The 25,080-nt window shown below is 39.7% G+C and overlaps 1 long non-coding RNA gene across 1 annotated transcript; it reads right to left on the bottom strand.

Moving 5' to 3' along the window:
- Nucleotides 1–7,156: 7,156 nt before the first annotated feature.
- Nucleotides 7,157–22,511, bottom strand: LOC125619990. Its single transcript, XR_007351568.1, has 3 exons — nucleotides 22,501–22,511; nucleotides 16,049–16,052; nucleotides 7,157–7,380 (listed from the first exon to the last, which is right to left on the bottom strand). It is a non-coding gene; the product is annotated as an uncharacterized LOC125619990 (long non-coding RNA).
- Between the last annotated feature and the right edge of the window lie 2,569 nt (nucleotides 22,512–25,080).

The raw sequence follows: 25,080 nt of genomic DNA, 5'->3' as shown, positions 1-25,080 counted from the left end.
AGTTCACCAGGGAGTAGCCCTGGCCAGGACCTTCCAGTTGTTCCAACATTTTGTTCATTTCCATGCATCCAAAGAAATGCAAATTAAAACTACTCTAAGATTTGGTCTCACTCCGATCAGAATGGCAGCTATTATGAATACAAACAACAATAAGTGCTGGTGAGGATGTGGGAAGAAAGACAAACTCATACACTGCTGGTGGAACTGCAAATTGGTGCAGCCAATATAGAAAGCAGTATAGAAAAATCCTTAGAAAACTGGTAATGGAACTACCATTTAACCAGCTATCCCACTCCTTGGTCTATACCCATAGGACGTAAACACAGCATACTACAGGGACATAGCCACATCAATTTTTATAGCAGCACAATTCACAATAGCTAAATTGTAGAACCAATCTAGATGCCCTTCAATAGATGAATGGATAAAAAAAATGTGGAATTTTACACAATGGAATATTACTCAGCAATAAAAGAGAATAAAATCATGGCATTGGCAGATAAATGGATGGAGTTAGAGGAGATAATGCTAAGTGAAGTTAACCAATCCAAAAACACCAAATGCTGAATGTTTTCTCTGATATAAGGAGGCTGATTCATAGTGGGGGAGGGGGAACATGGTCTTGGGTGCAGAGTAGGCTGAACTGTGTTGTCTGCAGGGCAGGCTGAACAGATGTTGGCTGCAAGATAGCCCACATACTCAAACCCCCCTCTATCTGGTCCTTTATCACCTGTTTGCCTCAAGTCTGAACATTCAACCCTGCTCAAGGCTGAACACTTAACCCCCCCTTGGGGCAACAAGGCAGCTTGCAGACCCAGAGGCCCCATTAGATTTGGGCTATAAAAACTCCTTCCTGCCAGGCCCCCCTCTCTCTTGCTCTCTCTCTCTCTCTTGCTATCTCTGTCTCTCTCCTGCGTGCGCTTCCCCCCACCCCCTCTCTCTCCTTCTTTCTTTTCTCTTTGTTGCACTGCTGCAATAAAGATCTCTTGGTTGCTCCGAGTGTTGTGGTCACTTTCCTTTCACATGGGAGAAATAGACAAACTCTAGATAGGGCAGAGGGGTAGGAGGGGAAGGGAAGGGGCATGGGGTTAGAAATGATGGTGAAATGTGATGGTCATCAAATTCAAAGTACATGTATGAAAACACGAATTGGTGTGAATATACTTTGTATACTACCAGAGATATGAAAAATTGTGTCTATATATGTAATACGAATTATAATGCATTCTGCTGTCATATATAAATTTTTAAAAATTAATTTAAAAAATTAACATCAAATGTGTTTAAGATAATGAGAAACAGCTTTGGCAGAATTCAAACTGCCTGACCCATAGGAAAGGTAAAGAGCCATATAGGTCATGAATCCTGTCAGTCTTGTAGAATGGCAGCTTTCTCTAACTGCATTTAAGTAGCCAACAGGTACCCATTATTGTTGAGAGCCACAGCCCAGTCAGAATGATACCTGGCATTTGCCAGAGGGAATGGTTGAAAGGTGACACCAGCAAACCATTGAGATGATGATTTGAGTTAAGCTATATATAATTGCTGTGATGCTGGATTGATTGTATTGTATATTTGACCTTTACTGTCAGGCAATAGGGCGGGTCTTGCTGCCTGGGGCACCCATTACTTTGGAGATCCGTGAGTTCTCGCAGGGGTTCAGGGAGATTGGACGGAGCCCCGGTGGAGGGAGTGTGTTTCCGTGTGGTGTGTGCAGTGCCTGTGAGAGTTGGGGAATAAAGATTTGCTGTTTGAATCTACAAGACTTTGTGGCAGCTCGGTTATTTGTGCCCATCCAGACTGCGGCACATTATTGTCCTCCAGATAGGAAGAAAGAGACAAAAAGACACACTTCAGAAAAATGTGTGGTGCGTTTGAATGAGCTTACCTTGGTGACAGTCTCAGTGGGACCTCCAGAGAAGATGCTAGTGTTGAGAATCAGGTTTGAGTGCCATTCCCCTGATGTTGAAGATTGAACACCTGAGAAACACTGAGGCAGGAGAAAAGAGTTTCATTTAAAGGATAGAACACAGACAGAGAGGGACAGAGTTTCCTTCACAGATGCAGAGGAGGGGGTCCAAGTTGGTGCCTGAGGGAGTGCAGGTATCCTGCCCCTTTTAGAGATTTCAGATTTCAATTTTTCTTATGCTGTCTCCTCCCTTCTTCCTAGGTGACCCAAAAAGTGGATTAATCCAAGGTCAGAAACTGTAAGGGTCCTGCGAATGTCGGAGGAAGAGACCACCAAGAGACCGGCTCATGCAACCGCAAAGGGGGGTTTATTGAAGAATCCAGCGCGCTGGGGCTCCAGGCTCACTCAACAAGGGAGAGCGGCCCAGAGCCCCGAGCAGAGGTTAAGCAGTGCTTAAATACACCTTTTGGGGACGGCAGGGGCTTTGCATACATCAGAACAAATCATCATGAGGCACGGGAAAATCAAACAACAACTCTCAAACTTGATTAGCACATTCATTGGCGGGAACAGGTCGGGCGGGAAGTGGGGGTACATTCAAACTGATTGGTTTAGGCCCTGAGATGCCTATGTGCCAAGCTGCACAGGGTCCTAGGTTATTAAACAACTAGATGGTCAGGGGGAATATTTACTGGGCAGTCCCGGGAATTGTTTTAACAGCTACAGGAATTTCAGGTTTTGGGGGTGTAGCATAGGGACTTAACAATACCTGGTCCTTTACATTTTAACTCAGGCTTTGCAGCTTAGAAACTTTACAATACCCGTTTTTTTTTACACTTTAACTTCAATTTCTTTTACTCTTACATTCCCTACTCCTTTTTCTGACTACTTTTAATCTTAAAAGTAATGAATCATAATTATTTAAGGGTTTCACATTTCATGAGTTGTTTTGTGTTCCCTGGAATCATTTTCTGCATGGCCTCCATTTTAGATTTCACTCGGTATTAGACCCCGATTTATCTAACTACACTGACTACCTAACTTTAAATCTGGCTTCATTACCCCCTCTAATTTGGGAACTCCTCACTGCTGTAAGGAAGGGGGGGCAAAGAGGATCTTTCTCGCTTCTTCAGGCTGAAAAGGGACGGTGTGGGGCAAGCAGTTTGGAGTCCCCCTTTAAAATCGGGTCTATCGAGTGGTCCATGATAAAAGTCCGATTGAGAAGTAATAGGCTGGAGGGCCATTTGAGTGATGGGTAGTCTATAAGAGAAACAAGAATTCATTAGTTTTGGAACCAGATTGATGCAGCAATAAATCCCATGGCACAGGACTATGCCAATGAGTATAATGGCAAAGACAAAGACTAACAATGTTTTCCACCAGGAAGTACCAAGAACCAGGAGCTAAGATATTGTTTCCATGACAAAGTTGCTGAGTACATGGCTTCTATCTGAGCATGTAAATCTTTAAGGATATTTGTCACCTTGCCAGAAATGTCAGGGATGTAAACACAACAATTAACATTTAGGTTTACAGATGTCCTTTCCCTTAAGATACAGTTTAATAATTTAATGTCATCTGATCTTGTAAAATCCTTTTACTAGTATGACCTGTGTCTAATAGAGAAACCTTTAATTCTGTTACTTAGGGCTGGATAACCATACTAGCAAACACCAAGTCTACCTGTGTAGGTTAGGAATATCTGTGGGCCTTAAACTAAAAACTACTCTGGCAGTTCCTTTTGATAGTTATCAGGCATTTCTGTCTGAGAATCTCTTTTGTAGCCTCTAGTTTACTTATTTATGGAAGTTACATTTAACTATTACTGTCATTTAAAATGCCCAGGAACAGCTGTGCTTTGGCTTTGACTGTCTTTGCTAAGTGTTTAAGATGAAGCAAGTCAAACTGACTTTTGTTTCTATCTTATTGTTAACAGTCAGCTGAGTTTCCCTGGGAGTCCTCGGGGAACTTCACAGCAGCTTTTCAGTTCCACTAGTGCCATTTGCGCTGCTAGTGCCATTTGCGCTGCTAGTGCCACTTGCGCTAGGATGGGTCCAGGCCTTGCTTGACCATGTGGCTTCCCTTGGAAGCATCAGGGATGTCTCCCTTTTCTGATGACCCTCCTCTTCACAGCAAATGCACTGATTGGCTTTCTGTCCTCCACTGGTCTCATTAATCTCCCTGATCGGGAGGTTATGTGGCCTAGAGTTTCAAAGCTCTTTGGAGAAATCCCCTATTCCCTGACTCAGACTGACTCTGAGGGCAAGAGTCAAATATTGGTTTTCTTGGCCCTTTTAATTTAACTTTAATTTTAAAACTTAATCTTAAACATCCAGCAAATAAGCTAACAGCCTTATATTAAGAGCACTGGGCTTTAATGTCTATCTCTCTATCCTGTAGGTGATAACTCCTTATCTTAAGTTGACCCAGGTTGTGAGTTCTTAAAGCAGTACCTCTTTAAAACATTAACAGGCAATCCTTAGACCATATATAAGCAAACTACAAACTAAAATTAACTAGGGTAAAAACATATTTAGTTTACATAACAGCTACCTTGAATTTTGGCAGAGTTATACATTATAATCCCCTGTTTGAGATCCTGGTAATCGTGACAAAAACCAACTTTTGGACACAACTTTAAATGTACTGGAATCTGGCTTACTTCTTTCATAGTCTCTTTCACATGAGGTGGGACATAGAGCTTTATCTCAAGTAAAGTGGGGCTCTTCATAAATCTTAAATACTATAGTTCTGAAGCTGATCTTTGCTTTTTAGACATCATTTTACAAAGCCTATATAAATTGTTGCTCAAGTTTACATGAATATTAACTAACACAACATAATATCACATCTAAAACATGAATTAAAGGCTGAAAACTTTTAACCTTTTATAGAAAAGTAGCAAAGTACTTTTGTGTTTTACAATAAAACCTTCACACAGATTAGGCTCTCATTAATTTAAAAATACATTTAAATTGTATCTCAGGGTAAAAAGTAACATAGAACTTTATATAGCTTATTGATAACAAGTCCAATTATAGAACACAAATGATATAAATAAATCTCCAACGTGTGTTTCTTTTAAGCCTAAAATTACCATATAACTTTAGAACACCAGCTTGATACAATGCTCTTTTGAAGCTTTTACCTTACAGACTTGTATACCTGGAAAATATGAACATATATTAATGGCACCATAATTAACCTTGAAAAAAGCAGTGTGCTTATATAGAACTAAGGGGGAGATGGTAGGGCTTAGATAAATGGCAGGCAACCCGTTTATTGGTAAGTTCTTCCAGATATCAGCTCCGGAGCCCAGGAATTAGTTCTCATTGGGGCTAAGGTTCTCCGCCAGCAGGATTTGAGATTGGCGCCGGCGGGAGAGTTCACACGGGCAGGAACTTTTCACGCCACTGCAGAGAAGAAGAAGGTAGGAAGAAGAAGTCCTTAGGCACCATGTTGGCGTCACCAGCACCTGAAGAAAATCAGAGCGAATAAAAACAGAATAAAGATAAAAATTAAAGCAAAGGTCAATTTTTGGCAGAAGTTCCATGTTGGGGGACTGACAGGAAAGAGGCCAAGGGCCATGAGGAGGCTTAGAAGGACATAAAGACTCATGAATCCAGGATGATAGATTAAGAGGTTCTCCGAACTCGTTGTCTCCCGCTGTCTGATGTCCGTTGTATTCCATCGTGCCTGGTAGTGAGCTTCAGCACTGAGTGAACTGTTTTCTTGAAGATGTTGGGGGTTCATCGGTCATCAGAGGCTGGTAGTGCCTAAGCAGAAGCTGGTTGAAAGTTTGATTAGAAACTTTCTGCAATTGGGTTTGAAAGAACTTCATTATGCAGAGCAAGAGAGCACAAGAAAGGTATTGAAAAATAACAGTTGTTGTTTAACCATAGTTGTATAATTTTTAATCTTTTTAAGATTACTTGCTCAAAAACTTATACATATAGCCAACTTACACAGACCTTTTTTTAATCACTTACTTAAACCCTCTTAATTACTTAATCACATAGACTCTCTTATCCAGAAACACATTTTCCCTCTATTAAATCCACACCTAGAACCTTCTAGTTTTTCTTTTTCATCTGTTAATCTCTTTCTGTTCACATTTTGAAACAATACTTGTAAATTTTTGAATTTAGGCAGATTATTTCATAGACATCAACATTTTATTAGGGTCTTTTTGAACATCTAGAAAAACTTATAAGCTTAATTTTAAAGTCATCTTTACTTTTATCTGTTTACCCAATTTAAATTGAACCATTTGAATCATGTGAATCAAAGATATTTGGGTCCATTTTTTAAAAAATTTTTCATGAGCGCTCTTCATCTGTCAATTGTCATATCACTGCATGATATATGGACATACACATACAGACATACAGACATACAACACATAACACAAGTTGCTTAAAAACTCCACAGTTGATCAAAAATAGAACTGATCAGAAAACACCAACCCGTCTGCAGGATCAAAATCATGAGCTCAAAAAAAAAATACAGAATCTAAGAAAAAGCAAGAGTCCTAAAAAAGATGACTGGCCAGTAATTAGTAAATACCATACAATTTATTTTTTTGGTTTGGTCTAGTTTGAGTTCAGGTAAAAAGACACTTTTACTCTTTTTTTTTTTGTTGTTGTTGTTGTTTTGAATCTCAGATCTGTCTTCTATTGAGCCCCAGGCTTCTTCTATTTGCATATCAACTTAAGTCCTGGCTGAGGTCTGGAAGGAACTGGGAAAACTGGAATTCTGAGCAGAAACCTCATGTCTAAGGCATTTTAACTATAAGTCACAATTTTCAGGTTTGGATGTTGAAAATTATGATACAAGTTTAAGATGCAATTCTCAAAATCATCTTTATATTTTTTTACACTAGAAAAACTTGCTCACACAAAACTGAAAATAGGATCTCTCTTGATAATATAAAAGTTACCATCAGAAGAAATTCCTTCAGGATCATTAAGCTGCTTCCTTTGTTCTGAAGTTCCTAAAATAGTATTAAGTTACATTAAATTACCTGAAAAATTTTAAAAAGAACCATACATTACCATGTGTATCCGAAATTAAGCTTTGAAAATTCCCAAGACTGTTGCTAATTAATGTCATTTTAATAAACCGGGCCAACGTCCCAGTCCAACACTTTTTTTTTCCTGAATCTTACACACTGAGGGGAACAGATATCATATCATAATTTATTATCCTTGCCCAAGTTAATGCACTGGAATACCTAGTGAAATTTTCTCAGGCTACCCAGTTCAAAATTGAAACTCTTTAATTTTTTTTTATCCTAAGTATTTAAGTTTTCTAGCATGAACTATCTGAAATCAAACTAAACAATTGCTTAAACCCAACTTTTAACTGAAAGATAGTGCAATGCTTTAGAAACCCATTCAGATACCAGATTGTTACAATAAATAATCATCTTCTAGATACACATTCAGTCAAGATCATCCCCAAGAAACAATCTATAATATCAACACATTACTGCATTCATTGTCCCTTTTGTTAAGTAAACAGAGGTGGAGTAATCCTTAAAGTGCAGTAAGGAATGAGGGAGTTCCCCAAAGCTAAATGGCTCTGGCAGCTGCTGGGAGTCCCTTAGTCCCACCTTTTGCTTACAGGATTAGTTCCTCTGGTTTGGTTTGACCCCAGGCACCAGGCATTTTTCACATCTCCTAACTTTTCAGTAGTCAGCTCCCAAAAAGTTCATCCTCTGCTTGCAGTTGTTTCGAGTGCTAGGCTTCCCCAAGAAGGCAGAGTGGGGACTCCTCTAAAGTCCCCTCTGGGGTGCCAAAATTTATGACTGAAAGTTTGGTTCCCATCCCCAAAGCCAATTAATGCCAATTTAATAATGAGGACAGGGTTTTGAGAAAAGTTAAAGCGAGATATCAAAGTTCTTAGATCCCCAGCAGGCATTTCCCTCTGCAGTGGGTGCGCTCAAGCCAACTACAGGAAGAAAAGAAAACACTGCTTCCCTAATCTTGCTTAACAAAGGGGGGTAAAGTTTATCAAAGTTCTTTAAAACACAGCTAAAAGGGGTGTAAAAGGTGAGAACAGAAAAGCTGGCGGTTTTATTGACTTTTGATCCCTTACAGGAGAAGCATACTAGGAACAATTTAGGCTAAAATTTAGCTAAAGTTATTTCCACACATTTAAGGCAAATTGGAATTTGGGACTCTGCATCGGTCCAAAGTAAAACAATGCCATCACACTTAACAGAGTCACAGACAAAAAGACACACAAAGACCATCATGCAGCTCCCATTTGTTCACAACCCAAGATCTACAATCTTGTGACTCAGGGAGAATGGAGGGAAGAGGGGGAGGAGCAAAAGGTTTGAGTGATAGGATCGTGGGGGAAGGGGTTGGAGTGGGGGCTGGGACAAGGAAAGGCTTCACCCATGTGGGAGGAAATTCACAGAGGTCCTGCCAGGATAAGATATATGGCTGTTGATCTGGATGGCCATGCGGCCCCGGCTGAAAGACAATATCTCTGACTTTGTGGATTAGAGGGAGGTGGAAGGTCCCTCCTGGGGGCCATTCAACTCTGAGGGTGGGCCATTCTGAAGTGCAGAGTGTCTGCCAGGTCCAGAGTTTCACTGAAAAAGAAAGATTCTGGGCCCTTGAGCGGGATCAAGGGTCAGGGATAGAGGCGAGGAATGGCTTTGTCCCATACTGGGAGTTACTCAAACGGAGACAGGGACAATACGTTTAACACGAGTTACTCAAACAGGGATGACACAAATGCCACAAACACGACACAGACACAAGGACAAACAGTAAACGTTTAACACGAGTCCAAAAACAAAGATTAGAACTGAGTAGCTGGCAAAAGAAAACCTGATGGGTCAAACCATAAAGACAGACAGTAAACTCAACCTGAGAAAAAAAGTAGCCGGCAAGACCTGACGGGTTGGCAGCAGAGTCACCTGATGAGGGCACCTCTGTCCCTCCGCATGATGAGGGCACATCCGTCCCTCCCCAAGTCCTCCAAGGCGTCCCTTGGGGGACGTGGCCTGTGGCTTCAGGACACGTCTGTCCACCACCACCAGGGGGAACTTATGCTCTCCGCTGGCAGCCACTCTGCCAACCCAAACCGAAAACCGAACCTGAATGAAAAGCTCTGAGCGATCGCAAGAAAAAAAAGGAAAGAGGCGCCTTACTTACCCCCAGAGGAATCCGTTGGGGTCTCCTTGTCCGGCGCTGCGGGATTCCCAGCCAACACACCAAATGTAAGGGTCCAGCGAACGTCGGAGGAAGAGACCACCAAGAGACCGGCTCATGAAACCGCAAAAGGGGGTTTATTGAAGAATCCAGCGCGCTGGGGCTCCAGGCTCACTCAACAAGGGAGAGCGGCCCAGAGCCCCGAGCAGAGGTTAAGCAGTGCTTAAGTACACCTTTTGGGGAGGGTGGGGGCTTTGCATACATCAGAACAAATCATCATGAGGCAGGGGAAAATCAAACAACAACTTTCAAACTTGATTAGCACATTCATTGGCGGGAACAGGTCGGGCGGGAAGTGGGGGTACATTCAAACTGATTGGTTAGGCCCTGAGATGCCTACGTGCCAAGCTGCACAGGGTCCTAGGTTATTAAACAACTAGATGATCAGGGGGAATATTTACTGGGCAGTCCCGGGAATTGTTTTAACAGCTACAGGAATTTCAGGTTTTGGGGGTGTAGCATAGGGACTTAACAATACCTGGTCCTTTACATTTTAACTCAGGCTTTGCAGCTTAGAAACTTTACAATACCCAGTTTTTTTACACTTTAACTTCAATTTCTTTTACTCTTACAGAACTAGCCATGCAGGGGCTACACATTAACAACTCCTTGTAGGGAAGAACAATTCCCTGGATGCAGGTAACTTTGGCAACTGGTGGAGGAAGGGGAATTATCCTGATGGTATTAATAATTTATTTCCTTTTGAATCTTCCTGACCCAGACATTTATTATCTACAGTGAATGTCATTTTGCTCCCTGGCCTCAGTTAAAGAGGTTTCAGTTCATGATTGGTCATGTCCTTTGTTCTAGGCCTGAGAGAGTCAGAACCTCTGGGTGGAAGGGTATGATACAGAAAGAATGCTCTGCTGGGTAGCAGAAGGAGAGGAGAGAAGATAACCTTTCCAGGGCATGCCCCCCAGTGACCTACTTCCTAGGTTCACTTCCCAATAGTTTATCCCACCATCAACTGATTAATCCATTAATGAGGTCAAAGTCCCCATGATCCAATCATCTCCCAGAAGCCCTACCTCTGGGAGCCCTACTTCCCAGAACATATGAAACTTTGGGGGACATTCCATATCCAAACCATACCACCATTTTGCACTAGGACCACCATTCCCATGTTTCATTTAGGGAAGATATTCCCAAAGGATGTCCTGTTATTTCCTATTATGTCTTCTGGCTTATAAACTTTCTCATCATCCAAAATCTGAGGCAGCCAGTATCAATCTGAGTTCACCTAATAAGATGAATTAATTTACTCTTGCTATTATTATATATAAATAGCTCTATTGGGGAGACCTTATATTACCAATGAAGTCAAGATTCTACTTCTCAGAATGGGCAAAGCTATTAAGCAACTATCATATTAACACATTGTTGCTTTAATAAGATTTTTTTTTCTCTCACAAGTGTATTTTTCTGAAATAGTTCAGTAAAGTGGAATTATTTACTCCCAATACCTAGCTAAAATCAACTTACAATTAAAAAAAAATTAAGGGTGTGAAGAAGAAGGGGGCATAAGAGGCATGAAGTGACCAGTTGAGAATTGATCAGTTAAATTATGGGTAAAACTAAAGGAGCTTCACAGTGAAAAAAAAAAGGAAACAAAAATAAATTCTCAAAATTTGAAAACTTGCTGAGGATTCAAATAACAAATCCTACAAATTGGATTTGGACTACTTTTAAAATGTTCTTTAAAACATTACGTCTGTAGGAGATCATACTATGCTACCCCAAAATATGACTGTAAGAGACCAGAATATGCCTGCCCAACTATGCTTCTTTTGGAGAATGATTATTTTGAGAGGATTATTTTGAGAAACAGCACATACAAGAAAAGCTCCAAATCCCGAGTGGAAGTCACCTTCTTATAAGGAAAAGTTACATTTATACAGGAAATATCCATTTGTTCCAGGAAAAGAAGGACAAAGTATTGTTATCAACGGAGAAGTCACTACATTATATCTGCATAATGAATCTTTCCTTTGTTTACCATATTCCTCATCATCTCCCCATAAGTGGACTCCTTCACATCTTTCTGATTTTGATTTAGCTGAACATAGTATTTAAATATGAACTCCAAGGCACCTCTTTGAGCTACTGTTTCCCTGTCTTCTATGTATATATGAAATATGTGTATTAATAAACTTTTCTTTTTTTAACTTTTGTTAATTTGTCTTTTATCACAGGGACCCCAGCAAAGGACTTAAGAGAGTACAGAGTAAACTATTCTTTCCTCCTCCATGCTAGTTATATGTTAATAAGATGTTAGTGTTTATGATTAGCCAAATATAGGTTCAATTCCTTCTATCATCCACACTAAGTTTCCTGTCTGGAAAATGCTTTAAAAATCATTACTTATTTTCTCTGTATGCAATTTATTCTGAAGCCAAACTTCTAATGTTCTGCTTCTATTTATTTATTTATTTAGTATTGGACTTTGAACCTAGGGGCACTTGGCCACCAATTAATATCCCCAGTTCTTTTTATTTTGAAAAAAGGGGCCTTGCTAGGTTATTGATGGTCTCATTAAATCGCTGAAACTGGTTTTGAACTTGTGATCCTTTTGTATTAATTTCCCAAATCACGGGGAATATGGGTGTGTGTCACCATGCCCAGATGCTCTTCTTTTTACAAAACAAGTTGCAAGAATCTTTAGAAGCCAGTTGATGAGTTTGTCAAGCCTGTCTACTTTCACAAAATTTCTAACATTGAGTTGAAGCTTGAATCTCCTTAATGAACATTAAATACTCCAAAGAACTCGAGTCTCTTCTCTTTTCTAAACTTCTCACTTTAATGACATTTTTTTTTTGCTTGAAAACCCCCATAGGGAAAAGGGAACTTTCCTTCTATTCTCTGAACATCTGATAATTTGAGAACATTTGACAATGGAGAAAGTCACAGGGAAAAAAGGAAAGATAGGCTTTATTACAAGCATAAACACAGAAGTCTCACAAGGTCTGAGAGTCAAGGAATAGCCTGATGATTACAGCTTAAACAGCACTTTGAATAGCAAAAAGAAAGAGGGATTTGGGGCTCCTGGTGGTGACACAAACCATGGGAGAGTGAGAGGAGGAAATGTATGTTGAGCAAAGGTCACATTGCATACAAATAAAAACTGTCAGGTAGACGTTCTCAGAAGAATGGGTGGGATGGAGGGAACCTTTACTATGAATTAATCTTCTCTGCTTGAAGAGATTTTAGGGAGGACATTCATGAAAATTGCATTTCTTCTGGAGACACTACCCTCAGGCAGATAAAAGGACTTCAGAGAAAGCCTCTCCCGGCTCTTCAGGAGGTAAATAAATTAAATGTGAAAGAAATGGGAGTGGGAGAAGGTCCCAGAGACATTTGGTTCAATGTACTCAGCCTAAAGAGGTGCCATATTTTGGGATATTGTTTTTTGAACTCAAACATCTCAAATAACCAGTTAAAACAAATTGTCTATTGTTGGGTCTCAAAAAGTGACTCTCTACAGTACAGCCCTTTGGCATGCTGACAACTTTCTCCTAAATGAGTTTGGGAGGCCTCAGAAGTAGCCTGAGAAGCAATGCCTTTCTCTGACCACCTCCATTCCTCCCATCTCCCACCCACCTTTTTCTCCACTAAGTGATTCATAGAAACCTAAATTCCACTTCCACATGGTGGGTCATAGAATGTAAAAATATTTCTCCAAGTTTTCCCTACTTTTCTGTGTCAGAGGTGGCCATAAAGAAATTCTCTGGCCTGGGCTGTTTGATAGTAGGTTATACCTTCATTCCCAAAAGGAGCTGATCTCTGCTACTCAGAGAGGCCAAGAAGCACCTAAACAGACAGGCCTTGCTGGCTTCCCCCAGTGGGTACCATTAGATCCTATCCTTTTGTCTAATAACAGTTCTATGTGGCTATTCATTCGGCTATTCATTCCGTGTGTTTTCCCTGGGTCAGCAGGTCTTCATTTCTAAAGGCTCCCTGTCATACAAAACTTTGATTAAATACATTTGCTATTTTTTTTCTCTTGTTAACTAGCTTTTTGTTATGCAAGTTTATAGTCTATGACCCTTATAATGGAGATCAAAGGTATCACACCTTTCTTTCTCTATAAGAGAGTTTTACCTTTGATCAAAAAGTAGAAGAACCAAGCTCTAAAACTAGAATGGGCCCAAGGAGAAAGCAACTGTTTCAATTCAGATAGGAGATGTCCCCCCAAAAGCTCTTATATTAAACAATGCAAGAATTTTCAGAAATCAAATGATTATAAGGGCTGTAACCTTATCAGTGGATTAATGCATTGGATGGGTTAATAATTCGAATGGAACACTGACTGGTCACTACAAGTAGGTAGGTCACTGAGGGTGTGGCTTGTACTATATCTGTCCCTGGTCCCTTTCTGTCTTTCTTCTTCCCTGATGCCATGACCTGAGCATTTTTCCTCCACCACATTTTTCTGCATTACTTTAGGCGCAGAGCAATAGAGTCTTCCAACATGGACTAAACCTCTGAAACCGAGAACAAAAAATAAACTCTTCCTCCTCTAAGTTGTTCTCATCAGGTATTTCCATTGGCAATGAAAAGCTGACTAATACAGCAAGCATTCAGGATCAGATTACATTGTGACACTATAAGAAGTTATTGAGAATTCTCAAAAGATATAAAAATGACTGTCCCTAGCAGACCAAGGACAATAAGAAACCTAAGCTTGTGGCAAAATTCCTTATTGTACTTAATGCTCTATTTAAGCAATATGTGGAGGAGAGAATTTTGCCACACATTCTTCAGTGCTAGAGTGATTAAAGAAATTTATCAGGTAATAGGAAAAACAAAGGCAATATTTTAGCTCACACTGTAAAAATCAAAACCTAATGAAAAGTATTCTAAAAAAAGAAAGAAAGAAAGAAAGAAAGAAAACCCACCTGTTGAAGGAATGAACTGTGTGGGCCCCTTTCTCCTTCATTTTAACTTATCTTATTTTTTTGATATAACAGCAGAATGGGAAAATAATCTTAGTGAACAAATGAAGCTCATCTCTAGAAACAAAAATTTCCTCTTCTTTCCAGGATAAAATTAAAAAAAAAAAAAAAAAACCTAAAGTATTTGTTACTCAGTTGAATTTCTGGCTTAATGGAGATAATCAATATTTTCAATAATCATGTCTGTTATCTGATCAGGATAGGAAAAAACATATATATGCACGGGTGGGCTATATTCGGCCTGAAAGGCTTGGGTCTTGCATTGGGCAATTTTTTCAAGTTGCATAGCTGTGTGTGTGTACACTGCTGGCAGAGCACAAATCATGATAAATCTCTCTCTATTAAACACACTTAGAGTTTGGGGACTTGGAGTTTTCCCACCTGGAAACAGACTTCCTGATTTCCGCTCTTCCCTCCCTCCTCTCTCCATCTTTAAAATAACTTCTTGCCACCCTCGCATTTAACACTTTTTCTGAAAGATGAATTATATCAGTATCTCCCTCAGTCAGCAAAAATTCTCAGGTACACAGGTTGTGGAAGTAGAGAAAGGCACAACTTTTACCAAGACCTGTCACCATATTTAGCACAAAGAGGGGACAGTTTTCTTAACAATACTTCTACATTTCGTATCTTCTAACATACGGACATTAGGTGGGAGACGCTTGCAGCTAGAGAGGGTTAATTATCATTCTTGGTGATCATTTGCATTTATATAGCACCTTTTATAGAAGCAAATCAAATCATTAAAGCTATTATCCTAATGAATGCAAGTCCGCAAGTGTCATTACCTCAGTGTATGTGGTGAGGCAGGGAGGGTCTCAGTGGAGTCAAAAGGGGAGCCAATTAAGTTCGGGTCGCCTCTGCACCTCTGAATCTGAAATGGTTCCCCTGAAGCTTATGGGCCTTGAGAGAATTCCTTTCAACACTTTGATGAGGTAATTTCTGAGCCTAATATGATGAAAAATTCTTTTTCATAATCCTGTGGAGTTCCTCATCTATGTTGGTCTCAGACAAAGCCTGTGTTCCAGCTTGTATCTGGAGCAGGCCTTTCTATAAATGCTTGCCTTCAATACACCCCCAAATTTTGTCAGAGAGGTGCTGCTCCCGAGACTAGGAGGAATTTGGCATTTGCTCCATCATGCCCATTAAATTGCAAATCTTTGAAAGGTTTTAAAATCATAGATTCTCAAGATTAAAAATGATATTGAGGCCATCTGCTCTAAATCTTCCTGAATGACCTCAGTGGAAGTCAACCAAACATCCACTAGCTCATATGTCATTCCAGATATACAGCCCAATGATCATGATGAAAGAAACCTCTGAACAAGGGGACCTGGTCTCTCATTTGTTTCATCAGCATTCAATAGGTATGTTTAATGTTTTTACAAAGTGCTTTCTCAGTGCCACACCCTGTAGACAAAGTGAAAAACAAAAGGAACACAGTTCCGGTCCTCAAACATCTTTGCTTCACCACTTCCTGAAAGGTGAGTGACTCACTGGAGATGGAGATTCAAACAAGAGATTTTATTGTGGGGCTGCCCTAAGGGGAAGAAAAGAAGAGGCAGAGAGTAGAGAGAGGAGAGAAGGAGGGGTGAGAGGGTGAGAGAGAGAGAGAGAGAGAGAGAGAGAGAGAGAGAGAGAGCTGAGAGAAATCAACCTAACAAAAGAGGTGAAATATTTATACAATGAAAACTACAGAACCCCAAAAAGAGAAATAGAAGAAGATCTTAGAAGATGGAAAAATATACCCTGTTCATGGATAGGCAGAACTAACATCATCAAAATGGCGATATTACCAAAAGTTCTCTATAGGTTTAATGCAATGCCAATCAAAATCCCAACAGCATTTCTTGTAGAAATAGATAAAGCAATCATGAAATTCATATGGAAAAAAGAAAGACCCAGAATAGCAAAAGCAATTCTAAGCAGGAAGTGTGAATCAGGCGGTATAGCGATACCAGACTTCAAACTGTACTACAGAGCAATAGTAACAAAAACAGCATGGTACTGGTACCAAAACAGGAGGGTGGACCAATGGTACAGAATAGAGGACACAGAGACTAATCCACAAAGCTACAACTATCTTATATTTGATAAAGGAGCTAAAAGCATGCAATGGAGGGAGGATAGCATCTTCAACAAATGGTGCTGGGAAAACTGGAAATCCATATGCAACAAAATGAAACTGAATCCCCTCCTCTCGCCATGCACAAAAGTTAACTCAAAGTGGATCAAGGAGCTAGATATCAAATCAGAGACTCTGCGTCTGATAGAAGAAAAAGTTGGCTCCGATCTACATATTGTAGGGTCGGGCTCCAAATTCCTTAATAGGACACCCATAGCACAAAAGTTGATAACAAAAATCAACAAATGGGACTTACTTAAACTGAAAAGTTTTCTCTCAGCAAGAGAAACAATAAAAGAGGTAAATAGGGAGCCTACATCATGGGAACAAATTTTTACTCCTCACACTTCAGATAGAGCCCTAATATCCAGAGTATACAAAGAACTCAAAAAATTAAACAATAAGAAAACAAATAACCCAATCAACAAATGGGCCAAGGACCTGAACAGACACTTCTCAGAGGAGGACATACAATCAATCAACAAGTACATGAAAAAATGCTCACCATCTCTAGCAGTCAGAGAAATGCAAATCAAAACCACCCTAAGATACCATCTCACTCCAGTAAGATTGGCAGCCATTATGAAGTCAAACAACAACAAGTGCTGGAGAGGATGTGGGGAAAAGGGTACTCTTGTACATTGCTGGTGGGACTGCAAACTGGTGCGGCCAATCTGGAAAGCAGTATGGAGATTCCTGGGAAAGCTGGGAATGGAACCACCATTTGACCCAGCTATTGCCCTTCTTGGACTTTTCCCTGAAGACCTTAAAAGAGCGTACTACAGGGATACTGCTACATCGATGTTCATAGCAGCACAATTCACAATTGCTAGACTGTGGAACCAACCCAGATGCCCTTCAATAGATGAATGGATAAAAAAAATGTGGCATTTATACACCATGGAGTATTACGCAGCACTAAAAAATGACAAAATCATAGAATTTGCAGGGAAATGGATGGCACTAGAGCAGATTATGCTTAGTGAAGCTAGCCAATCCCTAAAAAACAAATACCAAATGTCTTCTTTGATATAATGAGAGCAACTAAGAACAGAGCAGGGAGGAAGAGCAGGAAGAAAAGATTAACATTAAACAGATACATGAGGTGGGATGGAAAGGGAGAGAAAAGGGAAATTGCATGGTAATGGAGGGAGACCCTCATTGTTATACAAAATTACATATAAGAGGTTGTGAGGGGAATGGGAAAATAAACAAGGAGAGAAATGAATTACAGTGGATGGGGTAGAGAGAGAAGATGGGAGGGGAGGGAGGGGGGATAGTAGAGGATAGGAAAGGTAGCAGAATACAACAGTTACTAATAGGGCATTATGTAAAAATGTGGATGTGTAACCGATGTGATGCTGCAATCTGTATTTGGGGTAATATTGGGAGTTCATAACCAACTTGAATCTAATGTATGAAATATGATATGTCAAGAGCTTTGTAATGTTTTGAACAACCAATAAAAAAGTAAATTAATTAATTAAAAAAAAGAGAGCTGAGAGAAAGAGAAAGAGTAGAGAAAGAAAAGGAAGAGGGCAGAGAGGAAGAGGGCAGAGAGAGAGCGAGCTTGTAAGTTTGGGCTTCAGAAGGGTTGTGTAGGTGATGTGGCGGGTGCTGATTAGCAAGGTGACTCAGGAAAGGCAAGTAGACACTGCGTCCCTTGGGGATCGGTCAAGAAAACCTTTGAATTTGGCACCCTTCGGAGAGGAGGGGGAGGGGCAAAGGATTCAGTGATGTTCTTGTGAGAAGTGGGGAGTCTCCCACACACTCAACACTTCCTATCAGGCTGTTAGGATTCTGAAGCAGGTTGAGGAAGGACAATGTCATCCTTCCCTGGGCACCACCTATGAGATGCTGTTAAACCACCCTATTTTTCTGGTAAACATATTCTAAACATTTCAACAAAATGTTCTCTTGAAATGGCAGTTTTCTCTATAACTTAAACTTCTAAACTCTAAGATTCCCTGCTCAACCTTGTGTTTACCTACTATAAATTGTCTTTGTATTCATTAATCATTCCCTGAAGTGTTTGTAATGCTACATAAAACAGTGCTTCTCCCCTACCACGTGCACAGGAATAATTCTGGGTTAATTCTTCTTTCCATTGCCTCAACCATGGTACTACAGTCATACAGACACATAAATACAGTTTCTGAAGATCTTGTAGTGTTCCTAAATCAATCCTTCATGAGATAAAATTTCATGTGCCTTCACCATGTTTCTGCTTAAAGACAAGCCCTAAAATTTTAAAAAATGGGCAGTTAATAAGTACCTTGACATGGTTGTGAATATATGATTTGTTCATTTGAACAATGAGAAAATGGTTTCTCAAAGTCAAAGGCCTGTTAGTAGATAAATGTCTAATTGAAGTTTTGAAGTCATTAACAGCAAAGAAACATAAAAACTTTTACACTCCTAGGCTATTGATTTTGTTTCTTTTATTTCTTGCCTTTTCTTTTTTTTTGTCAGAATATTGTGTCTCCAACTAGATTTGGGAATTGAAATCAGGTAATGCACATCCCCATGCCAATGTTTTTTATCATATCTTCCCCTAGGCATTGCTTTGAGGCTCAGTGGTATCTCCCAAGTAATCAAGAACAATTAAATGATTATTGTTCTGGTCCTGAGCTACTTTCTACCTGTCACATTAAGATGATGGGCGCTTTCTTATTTATCCCAGGGCAGTTTCTTCCAAAACAACTATATAGAATTGTCAGAAAGATAAGATGGAGAGGCCTTAAAGATAAAGGGAGAGGCTGGCTAGTCTGGTAGGGCCTGATGAGTCTTCAGGATTCAAGATTTGGTCTTCTTAGGCCTCAAAACACAATGCTTCAAAATATGGCATTTGCACACATATTTTCAGCTGAAGGAAGCTGAGGAAAACACTGAAGCAAGAAGGTTACTCTCTGCCCTTCTCCTGCCTTTCCACCTGGAAGCAGACCCTAAGTGAATTCTCTGACATACCTCCTATGAAAGATCTCTTGACCCTCCCTCCAGAGGGTGCTGCCCTTTACTCACTGGCCAAGAAGAATTTGAACAGGCCTTGCTGAGTTCCCAGGTTTATCATCATTAGGTCATATACCCATTTGTCCTTCACTCCTTGGAGGCATGACAGTCCATAAAAACACAGCTTTCCATAGGCCTTCAGTCTTCATTTTTGAGAGCCGCAGTCTGGCTGGGCAAAATAACCCAGGGGGCGGGGAGGAGGGGGGGAGCAGGGGGCCGGGGTGACAAGCAACTGGTGAAGGTTGACACAGCGGGAGCCGCAGCCGCTTTATTACGGGACAGAGAAGTATATATACCCAACTAATTACACACAGCTTAACTTAATTAACATAAACTAGATACAGCAGTCAACCAATAAGGAATCTTCATCATCTTAATGATTACACACAACTTAACTTAATTGACATAATCTAGACACAGCAGTCAGTCATTAAGGAATCTCCATCATCTTAATGGCTCGCTGGCGTTACTTCTCAAACCACTCCTCTTGGCAAAGTGCCAGGCGCCATCTTGACTTGTCTGTGGTCCTCAACATCATGTCATGTAAAACATATATTAAATAACTAAGTAGGCCTTTATCTTTTTCATCTTGTTGTTGTTGTTATAAGGGTATCAGTTTGGAGAGCAGGCACTGGTGTATGGAACAGCAGTGTTCAGGTTGTGCTTAAACCTTTGTGACTTCATTTTATAAAGCAGTAGTTTGCCATAAGCTACTCCATTTTGGATTTAAGTGCTGAGGTGGAGTGACTCCACACCTTGTTTATACAAATAAACAACCACCATCTGCCTGGCACAATCATAGGCATAAACTGATAAGTAAATTAATCATGCTAATAAGAATTACCACCTGTAAACTCATCAGATTAATCAGAAGCATATGGATGACGGGTGTATCAAACTCATATTGGAAAAACCATGCCCACAAGTTTTATCAAACACACCATACTACCAAATGATGCAATCCGCTTACTGAGATCCATAAAAGGAGGAGCCCCCCCCACACACACACACACACAAGACTGAACCAGTGGTATCCTGACCCTATCACCTCATCACTCCTCTGGGAGCCTTGTCCAGGAAAAAATCACCATGGCAATGAATCTCTAAATCTCTGTCCTCAGGCTTTAGAAAGCGCAGTTTCTTCTGTCTATGACAACCAGAAGGACCCACTCCAAGCTAATATCTCAAGCTGACACTGTGAAACTGTCATCCATCTGGACATTGGCCTAGAATAAGTTTCCATACTTTGACAGCTCTGCACCTTGAACAAGTTCTTCCCTGGTTCCTGATCTTATCTGACCACCTACAGTGACTCTCTACAGCCTTATGCTTTCTGCCTTTGTGCCCAGTTCAGCCTTCAAACCCTGTGGCTGTCTTAACCCTTTCTTAGCCTTTCTGATTTATATATATGACACAAACGTGTTGTGTATGTTAATAATACAGCACCCTTGTGACAATCAGCTATGAATCTTGTGATGAGTGAAGAAAGGGTACGATTTTCTTTCCTCTACAGTCCACAATTTTATATTTGCAGTGCTTTTCAGAGTCTTCAATTTTTTTAGAGTCTTCTACTTTAAATGACTTTTATTTCTTTATTTTTGCATGACCAGAGTTGATGGGAGTCTTGGATATTCATAAGACATTGACATATTGATTACATTTTCAATTATTAGTTTGATAGAAATAAACAAAAGTGAAATGGAAGTTGGGATGTGAAAGCAGCAAGGTAGCTTTTGGTAACTAGAATAGTGATGTCTGCGAACCTACTTCCTAGCCTCACTGTGCATAGGAAGTTAAGTGGTTTGTCATATACTTTGTGAACACTTAGAGCATAGTAGGAATAAAATAGGAAAGAGATAATGGACAGAGCTTTGTTCCTCCACGGGTTTATCTGCAAAAATCATCCGTAAGAATGACTTTGAACCTAATTCATATGTTGTGAGAAATGAATGATCATTTCAGAGATCAACAGAGCTCTGAATAAACGCTCAATGTGAGATATTTTTCAGAAACCAGAATTAAAAGGTTTGCATAGTCTGAAAGCATATTTCATCCAGGTTTCCTGAAGGATGACAAATTCTCTGAGATGACATTAGAATTTGCCATTCTGATGCCAGATAACCACATTTCACCAGATCCATCATTCTCCTTCTGGACAGCTTTAGTTAACTTTTCCCAGATTCTTCACTTTTCTCACCAACCCCCTGGCAAACATTTCAGTACTCCAAGCCTCAACTTTTCTTTCAATCCTCCTCTTGGTGAGTCTACCCTTGTATTCATCACAACAGCATTTTTGCAAACAACATCATTTCACAGGAAAACAATTACATCTATGTGAGTTTACATCTATGCAAATGTTGTGCAGCCCTTTTAAACTGGCCGTATCCATTTCCAATTCTTTCAAGGAGCACCTGCTGCTTTCACATCCCAACTTCCATTTCACTTTTGTTTATTTACATCAGAAAAATTGCCCTCATTTTCTTTGGAAAATCACTCTTGTTCACATTCTTGGTCTTTACTCTCCGGGTTTGTCCTGCCCTTTAGATGCAGAAGGCATGTGATCCAAAGCTGGCTCCTTTGTGTTCTTCCACTCCAGCTTCAATAACTGGTTCAGGAGTGGGGGATTGATTGAAGTAGCCAATGGAAGCTCATCTTGGGACTTTCAAAAACCTGGATGCAAAAGTGAGAGGATCCCATATAAGTCTCTTGATATTTGCAGCCAAGTTGCCTCTTCAGTGACCAAACAGATGAAGCCTGTGACCTCACAGAGTCAATAGACAAAGGTAACTTGAGTGTGCATAGGGAACAAACAGAGATAAATGGAAAGTGGACAAGGTGGAAGCAGCCTGCTTTTTCTAAAATTGTCCAAGTAGGCTTATTAAAGCAGATGGCATTGGAGCTGAGATCCAAATGAAAAGGAGACTGGTGCATAAAGATCATGTACGTAATTCCTAGATGAAATGGCCTAGGAATGTGTTTTAGTTATCTTTTTTGCTGCTAGGACCAAAAAGACCTGACAAGATCAGAGAGGAGAAAAAGTTTATTTTGGAGCTTATGATTTCAGAAGTCTCAGCCCATAGAAGGCTGGCTACATTCCTCAGGGATGTGAGGTGAGGCAGAACATCATGGCAGAAAAGTATAGTGGAGAAAAGTAGCTAGGAACAGATGCCAGAAAGCAGAAAGAAAGATTCTGCTTGTCAGATACAAAATATATACCCCAAAGCTACATCCACAATGCCCACCTCCCCTAGCCACATCCTACCTACCTTCAGTTACCAACCAGTTAATCCCTGTCAGGGGGATTAATTCACTGATTTGGTTAAGGCACTCATAATCAATCATTTCATCTCTAAACCTTCTTGCATTATCCCACACATGAGCTTTTGGGGGATTACATCATATCTAAACTGTAACAGGATGTCTGCCTATTAAAAGAAAAATCTACTGGGGCCAGATAGCCAGACAAGAATATTAAAAGTAGATGTTATAGCTATAGGCTGCATCCTGATTACTTAAATTCTCGTAGACCTGGACAACATTTGAAATTTATCCAATTTACAGTGCAGTGCCACTGGAGATTTTAAGCAGATGGGTGATGTTCACAAAGGTCAGAGAAAACCATTATGACTTTGGCTCTTATGATAGGTTTTACATAGTTAAGTATCTTAAGCAAGTTTTTATAAAGGTATTTTCATAATATCATTCAAATAAGCTTATTTATTAAATTTCTAGCATGTCATAATTCCCACCATTAATTTTTAATGCCCAAGGTTTGTATTAATGGCTAAGTGCACTTTTGCATAAGCCACAGACACAGTGTTACTGGAGCTTAGTTCTCATTCAAACTGAACAGTCCTGGAGACAGGGACAACAGAAACAAGAGGAGTTGGGAATATTCTCAAAAGGTCAGTGAGTGATGCAGAGAAGGAAAACTAAGACAACCATGCAAATCAGTAAAGCCCCAAAGGCTCTGTTTCTGAAAATAAACAAGCCAGGTCCAAAAGCAAAACTGGCAAACAAGGTAAAGGATTGAATGTCTCTTCACATTTGATAATGATTTGTTTGCTCCTGGATTTAGCTAATATGCCATTCATGAGGCACATCTGTAGGAAACCAACAAAACATACTTTTAAAAAAAATTTATCTGAGCATCATTTGCTTTTACTAATGGCTAAAGAAAATTGGTTTACCAAACCAATCCATTTTAGGCTTAGGTAACAAATATCAAAAAAAAAAATGTGTTAAAATCTCAGGGATCTTTGTGAAAAAATGTTACTTTTAAGCAAGTAATTTAGTCTCACATATCTAATTTTTAGTACTTCCCATGATCTAATTGTATTTTTTAAAGCCTTATTCAATATATAGTGCCCCATCACTAGTCTGTAGACCATGACCACCTCCAAACTTATTCAAAAACTTCTTCTGTCTTTCAATCATAGGCAAAATGTGACTAGATGGAAGTGCTAAACATGTCTCTGATTGTGCATATTTTTGTGACATTTAAAATTTTATTTAATAAATATATAGAGAGCAAGTGTTATGTTCATACAAAGAGCTACTTATAAAGAATATAATAATAAACAAAACACAGGATCTCTGTTTAAGAAGCTTGAAGCAGCATTATAGGATAGTGGGATAAGTGATACATGAACATAAATCAGAGATGTTGCAGAAAAAATAGGAAGGTTAGGTGGGGTGCTTCCTGGAGATGATGATCGTGGAGCTGATCCTTGAAGGATACATCAGAGAGAACCACAGATGCAAGGATCAGAGGGCGAGGAAAGAGAAAACACGCATTGCCAGAGAAAATATCAGTAATCTGATTGTGTAATTTCAAACATTTGTCAATAAAGGTAAAGAGAAATTAATAAATTTGTGGTTTCTTTGATTCCCTGCAATCAGTGAATGAAGTCTACAGGTAATAGACTGCCTCTGAAAACATAAGACATGAGTAGAAACAATCATCATCACAAGTTTGGAGAGTTTAATAAACTATCCAAATAAAACACAACCCCACACTCTATTTCTAGTGTGTTCCAACATTTAGTTTTAACTATTTAGTTCACCAGTTTAAAAATATTATAACCTGCTTAATTCCAATACTATTTTGAAGAAGTTATATACACACATACACACCCACACACATATTATAGTTTATGTATACACATGTGGGTGAGTATACACACACACACACACACACGTGTGTGTGTATATATAGATATAGATATAGATATAGATATAGATATAGATATAGATAACAATAAGAAGTGAGGGGTTGGGAGATTGGTCACTGGTAATATTTATATAGTAAATTAATGGTATGAGGTCTGTGGTGTCATGTGTTACAAGATACCCCTTCAAGAGTACAGAGAATATGAGGAGAGTAGCTGGCAAAACTCTACCAGTTGCCATATCTTTGGATCCACTGAAGTGTTTCCCCGAAGGCCATGCTCACTCTAAGTTGCTCAAAGCCAGTGATGGAGATTGGTGGGTGGCCACTCTACAGTTTCTGCTGACACAGGGATCCTTTAATAGGTAGTCTGTTGTTTGGCAGTTCCCCTTTGTCTGGGCTGACTTACACAGAGGCTCACTGCAGTCTGAAGTTTTAACTAAACAATCATTTTCCCTTCTCTCTCCCCTTTTTCAGGAAACAGACCTGTATCATAGCCTGAAGAATCCCTGCATAGTTTTTCTCCATCTTACATTTATCTTTATAGGCATTGCACCAAATAAATTGGCATGGCTAATTCTATTTAGATATCTGCTTCTTGAAAGAATCAAACTGAAACAAAATCCTTATATTATCCCAAAAAGTTGAGCAAAGCAGGTTCAAAAAAAATCTGCAGGCATTAAAAA

Source organism: Marmota marmota, unplaced genomic scaffold, assembly GCF_001458135.2.
Source record: "Marmota marmota marmota unplaced genomic scaffold, marMar, whole genome shotgun sequence".
Classification (NCBI taxonomy): domain Eukaryota; kingdom Metazoa; phylum Chordata; class Mammalia; order Rodentia; family Sciuridae; genus Marmota; species Marmota marmota.
This window is presented reverse-complemented; position numbering and strand designations above follow the sequence as displayed.